This window comes from Anolis carolinensis, chromosome 3 (assembly GCF_035594765.1).
Source record: "Anolis carolinensis isolate JA03-04 chromosome 3, rAnoCar3.1.pri, whole genome shotgun sequence".
In the NCBI taxonomy this organism is placed as follows: Eukaryota; Metazoa; Chordata; class Lepidosauria; order Squamata; family Dactyloidae; genus Anolis; species Anolis carolinensis.
The window spans coordinates 81873974-81891060 of record NC_085843.1 but is presented as its reverse complement, the minus strand read 5'-3'; positions in this window follow the sequence as shown (position 1 = coordinate 81891060).

Sequence of the window (17087 nt, the reverse complement as noted above, 5' to 3'; positions counted from 1 at the left end):
AGAAATGGACAAACTGACTGGGCCTATACAATCACCAGATCCTTCCAAATTTTAAAAAGAATGGCAGCCTTTTATTAACTATTTAAAAGAAGAATAGAAAATGAACAAAATGGGTTTTCTATAGTATCAAGGGAAAATTAGTAGTACAGTAGTATAACCAGAAAAGGAAAAATAGAGAAGTTACTGACAAGAACAACAGGACTCTCAATGATATCCAAGGGATCCTGGAAAGTTAATCTACCAGAGATAAGAAATTTTATGACAAAAATAATAGATTTTTTAATTATGAAGAAGGCAACAGAGACAGGGTAAGAAGCATTAGTTAGGGCTTTCTATTTTCCATTTCTCAAGTTTTCTATCTCCTTTGTTTCAAAACACTGTACAGCCACTTTTCTATCATTCTGCTTTATATTAGAAAAGAAATGCTATTTTTTCTCTTTTCTTTTTAATATCTATCATAGAAACCTTTTTTGTATTAGATAATACTGGAAGAAGACGAAGGTGAAAGATGTTTAAAATACCCATGTTCTATATCCACTCTTGTACTCTTCCCCATTCCTCATATATTTGCAATACATATTATATGGAAAAATGAAAACAAATATAATTCATACCTGATGAGCAGAGAATGTCAGACCTTTGGATATTTGAATATCTGCATACATACACTGAACATTAAAAATTGTGGTACTATGCTTACCTGAAGAGGATTACAACCTCCAGCCATTATCATCACTCAACTGCACCCCAATCCTTGTTTGGGATTAGCAAAAAAAACAACAACCTTTTTTTCATATAATCTACAAAGTAAAAAGTGTTCCTTTTCTTTAAAAATCACATTATATACCTCAGGCATTTAAAGTAAGTGTTTTCATTTTGAGGAATATGACGTGTCCTGACTTGGATTGAGGCAAGGATGAATTATTTTAGAGATGTGGGTCCATCCTGAGTTTCTTTCGGCTCATTTCTCTCCTGCTGTATCTCCAGGGGTAAGCAGTTCATGATCAAACTGCAATGTAGCTAGCAACCAGTTTTCTAGAGAATTTAGGCTAATGAGTGAGTTGTTGTTTCACTGAGATGGAAACAAAGCTCACTCAGTTACCTAAATTCTCTAGAAAATAGGTTGCTAACTACATTGCAGTTTCCATCTCAGTGAAACAACAGCTTACTAGGCTTGAGCGATCCACGAAAAAATTGATTCTAAACTCGTTTCAAAAGTAGAGGGGGGTAGCGTTTCGTTTCTGAAGTCATTTCCGAATTTCGCCCCCCCAAAAATTTGAAATTAATGAAAATTCATTATTTTCTAAATTAATTCGTTAATTAATGCACATGTCAGTGGCCCAAAAACAGCCCAAGAGGGGGGGGAGTTAGGGGGCTCTCCTGCACTCATTTTTTCAGCTATACTGATCAAATTTGGTACAGTGGGAGAACACAATCCACCCTGCTTGCTCGCTAAATTGCAGAGCGTTTGCCCTTTCCTAAGATTTATAGCGCAATTTCATAGTTCATATAAAAAAACTGTATTTACCAATTGCAAAAAATCTGTTCCTGCTTTTGAATTGTTATTTCCTGTTCAATAGGGGTTCCTTCACTGTGAAAGTCCTTCTTCTACTTGTGTAACATTGTTTCAGTGCCCGTAAATCTGTCAAAATGTTAGGGCATTGGGGGCCATTGGCCAAGAGACACATTGTGCTGCCTGCCACAATGCGCAATGACTTTCCCCAGGCATCCATATTGGAGGCCATTATACCACAGTGGTTAAGCCCCTCCCCCTCCCAAGAAATGTAAGATTTGTGCGACGTTGGTTTGATTTATCGCCTGATGGCAAAATGGGGGCTTGGATCCCACTCCCCTGGGGAGCCGGCCACCGTGGGCCGGCTCCCACCCCCGCCCCTTTCCCCAAAGCAGCAGGGCATGGGCTTAAACTGCGGAAATAGACATGGGGGCATGGATCCCACACCCCTGACCCTTTCCCTAAAGCAGTAGGGCGGGGGCTTAGCTGCAGAGATACACATGAGGGTTTGGATCCATTAAAAGCACTGGCAGGGGGAGTGGGAAAAATTGGAGCAAAAAGAAAGAAAAAATCAACGTGGTGATCCGAACCGCAATGGCCAAGATGGAGAAAAAAGCAGAAAGAAAAAAATCCCCGTGGGGATCCGAACCCCAATGTCTATCTCAGCAGCAAAGACCCCACCCTGCGCCGGCCACAGTTGGCCGGCATGCATCCCCTAGAGAGAGAGAGAGAGAGAAAAAAAGAGGACCCCGCCCCAAAGGAAGGATCTGGGCAAAATTGCCCAAAAATGTGTGGAGGGACAGCTGCGAGAGAAGAGAGATGCGGTGCATCGTGGGAAACTCGACCACGTAGGCCGAGAGGCAGTAAAAAGAAAAGAAAGAAAAAAGCCGCAGGCAGCAAAGACCACACCCTGAGCCGGCCACAGTTGGCCGGCATGCATCCCCTAGAGAGAGAGAGAGAGAGAAAAACAGAGGACCCCACCCCAAAGGAAGGATCTGGGCAAAATTGCCCAAAAATGTGCGGAGGGACAGTTGCGAGAGAAGAGAGATGCGATGCATCGTGGGAAACTCGACCACGTAGGCCGAGAGGCAGCAAAAAGAAAAGAAAGAAAAAAGCCGCAGGCAGCAAAGACCCCACCCTGAGCCGGCCACAGTTGGCCGGCATGCATCCCCTAGAGAGAAAGAGAGAGAAAAAAACAGAGGACCCCGCTCCAAAGGAAGGATCTGGGCAAAATAGCTCAAACGTGTGCGGAAGGACAGCTGCGAGAGAAGAGAGATGCGGTGCATCGTGGGAAACTCGACCACGTAGGCCGAGAGGCAGCAAAAAGAAAAGAAAGAAAAAAGCCGCAGGCAGCAAAGACCCCACCCTGAGCCGGCCACAGTTGCATCCCTGAGAGATCGGCCCGGCCCTCCCACAAAGTTTTCTGCTTTAGCGACCTTAGCCTCTACCCATGCCAACACCCCACCACCCAAGGGGAAGGGCGTGTTTTCTTCACGTCTGCTAGTGAAATGTGGGCCCAAGCCCCTCTGACCAGGGGGGCCGGCCACCGTTGGCCGGCCCCACGCCCACACCCCACCACCCATGAGATCTCACCCTGCACTGCCCATTTCTGCCAAGAAGCAGGAATTTCCTTCTTGATTGTCTCTCTCATACCACGGTGTTTGTCACATTACCCTGGCAGATCACAAACAAGATCCAAGCCTTCCAGTTGCCTGGGGACCACACTCGCATCAAACGATGAAAAACTTGTTGAGATCCCCCGGGTGGGCTCCATTCCACCATGTTTCCTAACCAGACTTCTGTGTCAACCAGACCAGAGCCCCAAAGTCTCTAGCCGCCACAAAGGCACACTCCCTGACAGCAAACCGTCAGCGGCCTTGGCCGCACCCCTACCGGATGGACACAAGCAAGCTGGCAGTCCGCAGGGTAGTCGTGGCCACCATCACATCAATAATGATTATAATAATAATAACAACAGTAAGATCTTTATTTTTATTCCCCGCCCCATCTTCCCGGAGGGACTCTGAGCGGCTTCCATGGGGCATGCCTGTCAACAATACAATGGCAGAAATAAAACCAAAAAAAATATATATAAGAAAATGTTGCATCAATAACACATAAAATAAAACAGCTGTCACAGTCAGCATACAGCATTACCTGCTTAAAAAACAGTGGTGTAAAAACACGGCTCTGGTCCGAGGGCAGAATACTTCCACAGAGATGAGGTAGTTCGACAGTTAAAAATCAATAAAGTGCGAAATACTCTTGGCCTGGCAACCAATTCTTCAATAGGCAACGATCCACCACACAGTCCTCGAAGGATTTTTGGAAGAGGAAGGTTTTAAGGCTCTGATGTTAGGCTCATGTTTCTATGGAGTTGAACTAGAGGGAAGACTTGTGTGTGTCTGGTGTTATTAAAGTTCTCTAGCAGATGAGCTGGAAAGAGGGAAATGACTTCTGTTGGTATACAGTTTCAGTAAAGTTGAGGAAGTAAAATAATGAAAGATATTGTCTTTATGGAGTAGAAATGAAACCAAAGAACTTAAACAAAGCACAAATGTTGAGACAAAACAAACCATGAAGACATAACTCATTGTTTTTAATAGCAATACAGAGTTTCTGAGTGGTTTGTTTCTCTACTTATGAGTCTGCGGAAGATTAGCATCACATACTGTCTACCACACCCGCTCAAGGCGATGGGACAGTGAAAAAAGACAATTTAGAGAAGTGGCCAAGGCCGAGGTGTCCCGCTTTCTGTGGTGTGATTCCACCCTCTTCTATCGTCCTGCCAACAAGCCAGCAAACTGAAGTTCCCACGCCACAGAACCTGCGCCCACACATCAATAGCAGCCGCAAAGGCACACGCCCTGACGGGCAAACGGCACCGTCCGCATGCGCGGCCAGAGGGCGAGGGGACCATAAGGCGGTCGTCCCGCAGCCACAGCGTAGACCACAGCCTTTCAAGGCGATGGGACAGTGAAAGAAGACAATTTAGAGAAGTGGCCAAGGCCGAGGTGTCCCGCTTTCTGCGGTGTGATTCCACCCTCTTCTATCGTCCTGCCAACAAGCCAGCAAACTGAAGTTCCCACGCCACAGAACCTGCGCCCACACATCAATAGCAGCCGCAAAGGCACACGCCCTGACGGGCAAACGGCACCGTCCGCGTGCGCGGCCAGAGGGCGAGGGGACCCTAAGGCGGCCGTCCCGCGGCCACAGCGTCGAGTACACAGCCTTTCAAGGTGATGGGACACTAGACAACCATTTTGAGAAATGGTGGCCAAGGCCGAGGTGTCCCGCTTTCTGCGGTGTGATTCCACCCTCTTCTATCGTACTACCAACAAACCAGCAAAAAGCAGTTCACACGCCACAGAACCTGCACCCACAGGTCACTAGCAGCCGCAAAGGCACACGCCCTGACGGGAAAACGGCACCGTCCACGTGCGCGGCCAGAGGGCAAGGGGACCCTAAGGCGGCCGTCCCGCGGCCACAGCGTCGACCACACCCGCTCAAGGCGATGGGACAGTGAAAGAGAAAAATTTAGAAAAGTGGTGGCCAAGGCCGAGGTGTACTACTTAATGCGGCAAGACACAGCCACAAAGGTTCTGATGGACCGTTATCTCTGTAAAGTGAGACTATGCCGTATTCCTTCACCAAATATGTCTTACCGAAGGATCCACATCGATTATAACAATGTTCTTTCTGTACAGGAACTGCGAGGATCTGGAGAAGACCTTACAGTCCTGGCTCATTCCCGAAATATTTTTTGCCAAAAAAAAGGTAGAGATTTGAATTTAATTCGTTCTGAACCCAAAGCAGATGCATTTCCTACCTTGGCTTTTATGGACTAAGTTCCCCCAGAATATCCTTCTTCCCATCCAGAATCATTATAACGGGAGACAAAACCTATAGGAACCTCAGGGAACGGCCCCTAGAGATTGATTTACCCAAAAACGAAAGTGGGCAACGGTGTGTGATGATAAAGACGAGAACAGAAGGGATGAGAGGAAGGAAAGCATAGTAGGATAGAGGAGAGAGTTGTTGAACAACATAGGCCAAAGGGGCAACCCCCCCCCCCCCCCAACAGAAATAGCCAAAGTTAATCAGAAGCAGAGCTGCTTAAAGGAGGAGAACTGTTGTTCTAGGAGGCGTCGGTGTCAAAATCCAAATCGGGAAAATTCAACACGGGAAGGTTGGCCTTCAGGAAGACCAGTTTCTCAACTGTTTGAGGGTCCAGCAAGTTGCAGTGGGGCGTGACTACATCTCCCGCTAGGCTGAAGACTCTTTCGCTCTGCACGCTGGTGGGCGGACAGCTGAGAAACTGGTGGGCTACGTGCGACAGATCCGGCCACATGTGATCACGTGAAGCCCAATAGGCCAATGGATCACAAGAAATTATCTCAGGAGGCTCCTCAAAGTACCTGTTGACCGAGCATTTGACCGAGTCTACCTTTTGCGCAGAAGCCAGCAAAGAGGAATCTTCCGAGCAGGCTAGTATGGCCACCGTCTCTGCAAAGAAAGCGTTTCCTGGTCGCGGCTGGAGATCCGTAACCCTACGGCAACCCCCTGCCGGCTCCCCGGGACTATCACTCTCGCCACTAGCGCTAGTACTGGGGGTGGCAGGCATTTCCGGTAGAGGGGCCACTGTGCCCGTTTCCCCCACCCTTGCAGCAAAGACCTCCCTCACAAGGTTAACTAGTTGGGCCTTCCATACGGTAAAGTCTTTTGGGCAGACGTTGTACTTTAGCCGTGGATCACACAAGGCCGCCAGCATATGGACCTTGCTGGAAAGAAGTGGCTCTAGGCGTTTCCGTACAGCAAAGGACAACCTCCTCACCACCTCCTGGACCGGCGGTGTCAGCGGTCCAGCCAGGGAGTCCAGTGTTCGACCGGCCCCAAGCCTTTCTAGGTGCCTCCTTAGCCCCAAGACCATGGGCACTCCCTGGCTAAGAAGGGCTTTTGATTCCGAAAGGGTCTCTGTGGCATGTTTGAATGGCTTTAGGACGTCTACCAGCTGGGAGATGGTGTCCCACTCTTGCTTGGTTGGAACAAGCTTGCTAACAGGCGCAACCAATGTAAGGGAGATGCCGTGTACCGCCTTCTGCTGCTCGACCATGCGTTCGAGCATCTTATAGGTTGAATTCCACCGGGTAGAGACGTCCTCGAGCAGCTTGTGCTGCGGGAGGCCTTCAAGGCTCTGCCTGTCTCTCAGCTGCCGGGCTGCCTTGATGCTCCTGTGGAAGTAGCCCGCGATCTTTCTACAGCGCTCGATCAGCAGGGCGATGTTTGCGGTGCTGGCCGGCTGCTCTTCCGGGCTCTTTAAACCTTCCTTGAGGGTATTGTGAAGCAAGTGGGCCATGCAGGTGACATTCAAAAACCCTGCACTTTCAACCGCTTTGATCATATTTTTACCAGCGTCAGTCACCATGAAGCCCCTCCTCATTTCTTCCGGCCTGCACCGCATCCACTCCCCCATCATGTTTCCCAGATAGCTGCAGATGGTCTCTGCCTTGTGATCACGATCAACTACCTCCAAAGCGAGGAGTGCCCAACGATGGGATGTATCCATACTGCCTTCCTTCTCCCACCAATGTGCCGTGAGAGAGAGGTAGGAATGGCCTCCTCCCAAGCTTGACCAAATATCAGAGGTAAAATGGATGTGTCCTCCCATGGCGCTCCGCAACATCTGGATAATGCGTTCCTTGCAGCCCTCGTACAATCCGGGAATAACTTTTCTGGAAAAGGTGTGACGGGAGGGGATTTTGTAGCGGGGGCACAGGCGTTTCATAAGGCGGACGAAGCCTTCTTGTTCAACCAGGCGGAAGGGATGGTGATCAAGGGCCATCATCTCTCCAACACTTTGGGTTATCTGCTGGGTGTGGGTAATTGTAGAGAACTGATGTGGCAGAGGATGGAATCCCCTTTGAATCCCACCGCTGCCACCAATTTATGTAAGGAGCTGAGGTGACAGGGAATGGAATCCCTTTTAGAATCCCTCAGCTTTGCCACCAATATTGTACAGAGGTGAGGTGTCTGACAGGAATGTGAGGCCGGGATGGAACCCTTTTGATCCCACACGCGCACACACACAGATACCACCACTTAATAAAGATGTTTTATAAGAGATGATATTAATTAATTATTTGTTTGATTATCTTCTTCTTTGCTGCCACCAATGGAGACGTCAGGCAGATGGTACTGGTTCTTATAAGCTTTCTCTATTTGTTCCACTTCAGGTGTTGATGTTACTTAACTTAATATGAGAGTATGACAGAGGCTTGATTTGAATAAAATCAAAACAAGTTTATTGCAAGTACAGAGCTTGATGGTTTCATATAACTTGCTAAAGGCACTTCGCTTAATGGTTACAAATGGTTATAAGGTAGTTAAACTTTCAAAAATACTTCTTTCTCTGGATTACACTAAACCCTGATCCTACTGGATCCCCTGGGATTAATGTTCTCTAATCCACAGACTCTACAACTGACCCTAGACAAATCACCTAACTTGCCTAGTCTGGTCTAACCTAAATCTGACTCAAATCTTTCTATTTAAGCCAGTCTGATTCTCCACACAAGAATCAGATCCACCACTGTGACTGGAAAATCACAGACTCCTAAAATAAATCTTTTTATTTTAGGCCTGACTCAAATTCTTTTGAGTCACCCTGATTCTCTACCTGAGAATCAGTTCCTTTGCTGTGGATGGAAATCACTGACTGCTGGGTTTTAAAACATTCCCCTTTTCCTTTCCAAGCGGCGGTTGGCTCCGCCCCTGTTGCTATGGTAACCTGTTCTAGCATTCTAAGATGGCTACCTTCCCCCCATACATATGGTCAACTGAAATACTCACCATTTTAAACTTAGCCAAACCTGGCTGTATAAACAAAATCAAATACACATGTCATCTATAAACAAAATAAAATCATACACTTCTTTACAGTAATGTTTCCCCCGTTCTCTTCCTGGCTAAAGGCATGCCCCAATCCTCAAAGGTGGACTGTGTCTGCCTTCCACCATCTACACCAGGAGAACTTTGTGTGCTAATGCTGCCACTGCAAGGGCTTGCAGCTCCCCCTCCTACCGATATCGAGGGATGGTGTCGCTTCATGTGAGAGCTCAACCCCGAGGTCGCAAGATGTCTCAGGTCTCTGCCTCTGCTGATATTTGCCCCACAGTGTCTACAAACTGCCAAAGTGGCACGCTGAGTGTGGACATGGAAATGGTCCCAAATATATGACCTTGGCCTCCCCACAGCCACTGTGCCAACGCCCAGGGAGATAGGAGTCGTGGGCACCCTTTCAGCAGCATGAGAAAGTCTATGATTTGATGGTACTACCTCCTCTACCTCCTCCTCACTGTCAGTAGCGGGTGGAGGGGTGGGGTTATCAAGATCCTCACTATCCACCACCTGTAGTTCCAGGACGGCAACACCTGCATGTTCCATTGATCGTCCACTTGTCTCAGCTCCAACCGACAACTGGCTCCGGGTGGAGGGCTGTGAACTTTCAGCAGTCGAACAGCCAGCTTCTTCATCAAGTCCACCCACACCCATCGTTCCGTGTTCCAGACGGATGGGACCCACCCTAACTTTTTTGGCCCCCCACAGTGTCCGGGCTGTTGCTTGACCACTAGCAGGACTTGCTCCACCAGACCCGCGTTCAGCTGAACGCTTCATGATAACGGGAGTGTTTTGAGGTTACAGAAGGGAGGAAGGTATTGTGTTACTGGGGGGAAAGATGTGTTGTTTCTTGATTGGCAATGTGTTCTGGGTCGAACTGCCGCAAACCCTTCTATTACAGTTGTTCTTGTTGTTATAAGTTAAAAAGGGGATACCTGTATTTTCCAGACCTTGATAGGGTTAATATAGGAGAAAGATATTTGCAGCAAGCCCTACTTGAGCAGCTGAGAAGAAAGGAAAGAGGGGGAACCAAAATCAGGCTCCCTTTTTTCCCAAAGGAGGTGGGATGCAACGCAGGATAATGGGATGTGCAACCCTTTGGCCAGACTTTGCGCTATGGAATCACTGTTGGAGTGGCTGCCCTGGCACTGACCGCAAGGCCTATAGAGCAGCAGCACAGCAGCAGGAAGCAAAAACAGGCTCCCTTTTTTCCCAAAGGAGGTGGGATGCAACGCAGGATAATGGGATGTGCAACCCTTTGGCCAGACTTTGCGCTATGGAATCACTGTTGGAGTGGCTGCCCTGGCACTGACCGCAAGGCCTATAGAGCAGCAGCACAGCAGCAGGAAGCAAAAACAGGCTCCCTTTTTCCCAAAGGAGGTGGGATGCAACGCAGGATAATGGGATGTGCAACCCTTTGGCCAGACTTTGCGCTATGGAATCACTGTTGGAGTGGCTGCCCTGGCACTGACCGCAAGGCCTATAGAGCAGCAGCACAGCAGCAGGAAGCAAAAACAGGCTCCCTTTTTTCCCAAAGGAGGTGGGATGCAACGCAGGATAATGGGATGTGCAACCCTTTGGCCAGACTTTGCGCTATGGAATCACTGTTGGAGTGGCTGCCCTGGCACTGACCGCAAGGCCTATAGAGCAGCAGCACAGCAGCAGGAAGCAAAAACAGGCTCCCTTTTTTCCCAAAGGAGGTGGGATGCAACGCAGGATAATGGGATGTGCAACCCTTTGGCCAGACTTTGCTACTAGCGTTGAAAAAAAGAGAAGTTTCCTAATAAAAACAAAAGCCCACCCCGCCCGCACCAGCAGGCAATATCGCGGCGCAGCAGAAAAATTGCAGGGCTGGTGGGCAAATGGCAAACGCCAAGCTTGTGGGGGGAAAAAGGCCACAGGCCCTTTGGAAAAACACCCTGCAGAAACACCCAACAGTTTCCCACCCCACCTCACCCACCCACCCTTTTCTCCCGGTCTTATAATCTGTAGCTCAGCCAAGGAAGCTGTGACGCAGCAATCTTGCCTGCCTGCAGTGCCTGGAATCTCACTAGCGTTGAAAAAAAGAGAAGTTTCCTAATAAAAACGAAAGCCCACCCCGCCCGCAGCAGCAGGCAATATGGCGCAGCAGAAAAATTGCAGGGCTGGTGGCAAACGCCAAGCCACAGGCCCTTTGGGAAAAAAAATTCTGAAACACCCAACACTTTCCCACCCCACCTCACCCACCCAACCTTTTCTCCTGGTCTTCTAATCTGTAGCTCTAGCTCAGCCAAGGAAGCTGTGACGCAGCAATCTTGCCTGCCTGTGGAATCTCACTCCCAACCCACCCTCTCTCTGCAGATCCCGAAATGAGCCACGAGGCGCCCGTGCACGCTCTTTTCATTCAGGACGTACTACCAGCCCCTCCCCTGGGTTAAACGTGCTCTCTGATTGGCCACAAGGTGGAAAGAACACGCTAGGTTGCCCCAGTGCACTTAAACAAGTTTGGGTGATTTGCAAAACCTTTTTTTCCCAACGAAAAAAAACGGCGAAATAAGAAAAACGGCCTGTCGCGGTTCGAAACCGCGATATCCAGACGTGTGGACAATCAAGGTCGTATATTGCTTCACAAGTTACAAAAGTAACGAATTAGTAACGAGTAACGGGGAAATTGAATTATTTGAGCAAGCCTACAGCTTACTCATTCACCTAAATTATCTTTTAGTCCTGACTAGAGTAGACACATTGAATCCATTACATATATCTATGGACTTTATGACATGAACTTCCTATTCTGTTGACAGCAGATACATTTATTTATTTATTTATCTATTTATCTATTTATTTATTACAATATTTATATCCCACCCTTCTCACCCAACAGGGGACTCAGGACAGCTTACAATAAAACACATATATAAAAATTGTACAATGCACTATAAAACAGTTAAAAATTATTAACTTACACCGGACATTCATAAAACACACACCTTCATATCTTCAGTATATCTTCATATCTTCAGTATGACATCTCTTGAATTGCGGAAGTGCATCAATTTGGCAATTCATAGCCTCATGATTGTACCTACACGTACCATCATAACCTCACTATCCAACAGTACCAACTGTTCCTTTAAAATGTATTTTTATTCTTAGAGCCATATTACAATTCCAACTTTGAAAAGTAAAAGAAGGCAAATATAGTTATAAAATAGGAAAGGAAAATGTACCACTTGGGAAGGGCAAGGGGAAATGAAGGAGAATCCCGCCTGCTGATGCAACTTTACTGTCAGCATAGAAGCAGAAGGGACACATCACACTAATATGTGTGATGGAAATGTGAGGTTGGGAGCTATTTGTGAGTATTATTCATCAATATGTAGGGACAGGAGAATCATAGGGAGAAGGGAGAAGGATGCTTATAGTGTTGACCATCACCACAAGTGAAAGTCCAGCTGCAATGCTGGTGTTATAAAGTCTCCTTTGTAGAGAGAAAAAGTGGGGTATAAATAAACGTGATTATATATATATATACACACACACACACACACACACACATCATCATCATCATCATCATTCATTCATTCATTGATTAAATTGGACTGTTTTAAAAGAAAGAAGAAGAAAAAGAAAATCAATAAAATGCAGACTTGGCTAGATGGTCCTTTTTGTTGTTCATCTAAGAAGCACATAGAAACCGGTGTGCCCTCTTTCACTGCACCTCATGTAGATGGAACAATATATCTAAGCTGAGCACAGCATGTTCTCTGCTCTACTTGTTTAGTAGATAAATAGAGGACTTCAGTCCACAGCATGACTTTCATAAATAACCCTCAGAAATAATTTTGTAGATAATCCAAGCCATTTTTGTAGTCAATGTTTTCAATATATCATGATATTTTGGTGCTAAATTCGTAAATACAGTAATTACAACACAGCATTACTGCATATTGAACTACTTTTTCTGTCAAATTAGTTGTATAACATGATGTTTTGGTGCTTAATTTGTAAAATCATAACCTAATTTGATGTTTAATAGGCTTTTCCTTAATCCCTCCTTATTATCCAAGATATTCGCTTATCCAAGCTTCTGTCAGCCCGTTTAGCTTGGATAAGTGAGACTCTACTGTATATATATATATATATATATATCCATATTAATTAATTCTTACTTATACAGGTTGAGCATCCAGAAGCGTTTTGGAGTTTTAAATCCTTTGGTTTTTGGAATACCTACATTGCATATACATACAAAATGTGATATCTTGGAGACAGGACACGAGTTTAAATATGAAATTCATGTTCCATATACATCATATATCTTATAGATATAATCCAACGGTAATTTTATAGAACATTTTCAATAATTTTATGCATGAAACAATCTATACATTAAATCATCAAAAAGCAACATTGAGACAATTTTGAATTTTGGAGCATTTTGATTTTGGAATTCCAGATAAGGGATGCTCAACCTGTAATATGCTACTTCCAGGCTCTAACCCAAGAACAGACAGCAATCAACTCACTGACCATTCTGTCCTACGCTATGACTCCAGTTATTGTGCAGCGTTCCTCTCCCTCTGCTACGGCAGCTAAACCTATTCATAGTTGCATTTCTGCAACATTTGGAGGGCCATATGATTTCTGCCTCTGCTCTGAATGCATGGAAGTCGGCAAAAATTTGTTTTCTGACACCTGCAATACCAATGGCAGCTGTGAACCCACCCAACACTGCAAGGAACAATGTTGTCAATTGCAATACCTACTGATTTCTTTTCTACATAATCTTCTTTCCTCCTCCCAAGTCATTAGGTGTGGAATATTTTATTTTACGATGTGGACTTGGTCTATAGCAAAAAGATAAGAGTTATATAACCTTATAAAACTATGTGTACTGTTATACAGACAAAGACCTTGAGGGTAATTTGAATAGCTTCTGTGGGTGTGTTAGAACTGAGACTTTACACCCTTCAAAATCTCCTGCCATTGCAGATGGACGCAGAGAAATCACCGTGGGATATGCTGTCCCCAGAATTATTTTATGGAGATATTAATAACTCCTTTTTTTGTTACAAATAGGTGACTTAATGGAGGACACTGGCACCCATCTCAGGCAGCAGGACTGACTGTGCCAGGCATGTTCCCATCACCCTTATTCCCACCATTCAAGGAAGGGGGATCTATAACAATGAATATAAGATTGGCCAGGAAGGCCAGAGACATTACAGTTATTAGACCCCTCGGACCCACTCTCTCACATAATCTGGAGTTTCCTACCAGCCTGCCCTCAAACTTTCATTCGTTGCTGGTGAACGCCAGATTGGTTTCCAGGAAGCTGGCAGTCAACAAGATCTGATCGTGGATGACCAAATCGATCTGGCTTGTATTGCTGAGACTTAGCTGGATGAGAATGGGGGGCAAATCTCTCCCAGCTCTGTCCTCCAGATTTTGTGGCCCAGCAGCAGGAAAAGAGAGGGGTGCAGAGAGGAGGGGTTGTGGTGATCTGTTGGAATAACATCTCCCGACCAGGATCCCCCTACCCCAGTTGGAGGGGTTCGAATGTGTCTATCTCAGAGTGGGAGGCTGGGACAGAGTAGAGATCTTTTTGGTGTACCAGCCACCTCGTTGACTAACAACCTCCCTACCTGAGCTGTTGAAATTGATCTTGGGGGTGGTGTTGGAGTCCCAGACTGCTTATTCTAGTAGACTTCAACATCCACTCTTTCAGGTAACTCAGGACTTCATAGTCTCCATGACAACCATGGGGCTGTCCCAATTGATTTCGGGCCCCAGTCACAGAATAGGACGCACTCCCTTAATCCAACCATGCTTGAGTACTATAAACTGGTGTCCAATTTGCCATAAATCAGCAAAAATTTGGAATAGGTGGTGGCCAAACAACTTCAAGGGTTCCTGGATGAAGCTGATTTTCTAGACCCATTTTAATCTGACTTCAGGCCAGGGGATGGTACAGAAACGGCTTTAGTCACCTTGTTGGATGATCTTAGAGTCCTAGAGGGAGTGTGACCTATCTGGTTCGCCTGGACCTCTCAGTGGCTTTCAGTACCATCCATCATAGTATCCTTCTGGAGCGACTCGAAGAGATGGGGCTGAGGGGCACTGCTCTGCAGTGGTTCTGGTCCTTTCTTTCGGATCATAGTCAGAAGGTGATGTTGAGGAAGTCCTGCTCGACCCTATGGCCATTGGGTTGTGGGGTCTCGCAGGGCTCATCACTTTCTCCAATGTTATTTAACATCTCAATGAAACCACTGGAACAGATCATCTGGAATTTGGGGGTTTTGTATCACCTGTACACAGATGATGCCCAACTCTACTACTCGTTTCCACCTGATAAAGCCAAGGAAGCCGTGCTGTACCTGAACCAGTGCCTGGAGGCAGTAATGGGCTGGATGAGGGTGAACAAATTGAAACTCAATCCAGATAGGATGAACGTACTATTGGTTTCACATAATATGGATCCGGGAATAGGGTTACAATCTGAACTGAATGGGGTATACGCCCCTTGAAAGCCCAGCCCACAGTTTGGGGTTGATTCTGGATTCCTCCTTAAACCTGGAAGCCCAGGTGACTGAGGTCACCTGGATTGCCTTTGCACAACTAAAACTGATGTGCCAATTGAGACCGTTCCTGGAAAAATCTGACTTGGCTACAGTGGTACACGCTTTGGTTATATCCCACCTGGACTACACTCTGCATGGGGCTGGCTTTGAAAATGGTTTGGAAACTTCAATTTGTTCAAAGATCTGCAGCCAGACTGCTAATGGGAGTGGATGTAAGAGAACAAACTACTTCGCTCCTGGAGCAGATTCACTGGCTGCCAATTAGTTTCTAGGCCTGATTCAAGGTGCTGGTTTTGCCTTTCATGACATCGGCCTAGACTACTTGCAACAGTGGATCCCACGATACCTGCCAGTGAGAACTCTCAGATCTAGTGGTGAAAGGCTGGTTTTGACTAACTTCCATGATTTGCTCAGATTAAAGATTTCCAGAGAAGCATCCTTTCTGGGAATGGCTCCCCTCCTTTGGATTGCTCTCCCTGGGGAAATTAGAGCAGTGCCCACTGTTGGAGTTAAGTTTAAGGAGGAGCCTTAAAACCTTTTAAAGGAAGCCTTTGACTGAACTCAGGACTCACAAAGTTGAGGAAGAACCTGGACTATGTAATGTATTTAGGGGTTGTTACTACTAATATTTGGTCTTATATGTTTTAACTTTTATTATGCATGTTTTTATCTACTGTAAGCCACTTTGGGCCCGTCTATCCTCAAAATTGACTTGTACAAGTCCGCCCACCCGTGCCCAGGAACTGGCTGTTATTTCAGGTTCATTGGTTGGTTCGATGGTTGCCTTTATATTTTGTTATAATGTTGTTGTTTTATTCTGTTTTATGCTATTGTCTATGTACTTAGTATGTTTATATTTTAACTATGTTGATTGGGCTCATCCTTATGTATGCTGCCCCGAAACCCTTTGGGGAGATGGGCAGGGTACAAAAATAAAGTTGTTGTTGTTGTTGTTGTTGTTATGTGGGGAAAGGCGGGGTATACATTTTTTAAAAAATTATTAAATAAATAATCTCTACAGCTTTTTAATATAAGGTTGCCAAATGATCCATCAAGATGATGATGATGAGTACCTGAAGGTGAACACAGAGAATAGCACAGAAAACATATTTTTTGCTCTTGTCTTCTACTTTGCTACTAAAGCTGAGAAGTTGCTATAAAGAAGAGATAATCCTAACTTACCACCACAATAATAATAATAAATAAACAAGTAAGGTGGTACTTGGGCATTCAAAGGATTTTAAGAGCTAAGCACCAAGGTTTTCTGCCTTGGTAGGCAGACCTCCCAGTCACTCTCTCCTAAACAGATATCCTGCCATATGTTTAACTTTGTGTTCCTCACAAGAATACAATCATTAACCACATGGCAGCCATATGTCAAAAGGTAATCAACTCAGATAGTAGATGAATTTGCTATGAGATTGCTGGCCTGAATCAAAATTAGATAACTGTCCCATCACATGTTGCCCAAATGGTAGATTTGCAAAATTAAAAACACACACACACACACACACACACACACAATACAAAATTTGAAATAAGAATAAAACCCTGCATACAATGCATAGACTTAGGGGCTGTATGGAAAAGGTAGATGGGACTTCTTCACTCTTAGGATCCTTCCACACAGCCATATAATCCAGAATATCAAGGCAGAAAAATCCCACAATATCTGCTTTGAACTGGGTTATCTGAGTCCACGCTGTCATATATTTCAGTTTCAAAGCAGAAAATGTGGGATTTTATTCAGCTGTGTGGAAGAGGCCTTAGTTGTTGATTGGAAGAGAGAATTTCAGGATGTCTAGCTTATCATGCAAGCTGCTAAAATGTCCTCTTCTCCATAACTATTCAAAATCCTGTCTCCCCTGCCCCACATGCATCTGGCCACCTTGTGTAGCATGCATACACCCTTGTCTCTACCTTTTCCTTAGTTACAAGCACACAAGCAATGAAAGTGAAAAATGTTCCTTTTCCAGCAATGATCCAAACTCCTCTTTCTTTCCCCTTCCATCTGCCATAATTGCTAGGAGCCTTAGAAAACATTTTCCATTGCAAAGCAGCATTTGTACCATTATATCTATCTTGTGTGGCTTCAAATCATTTCCAATATATGG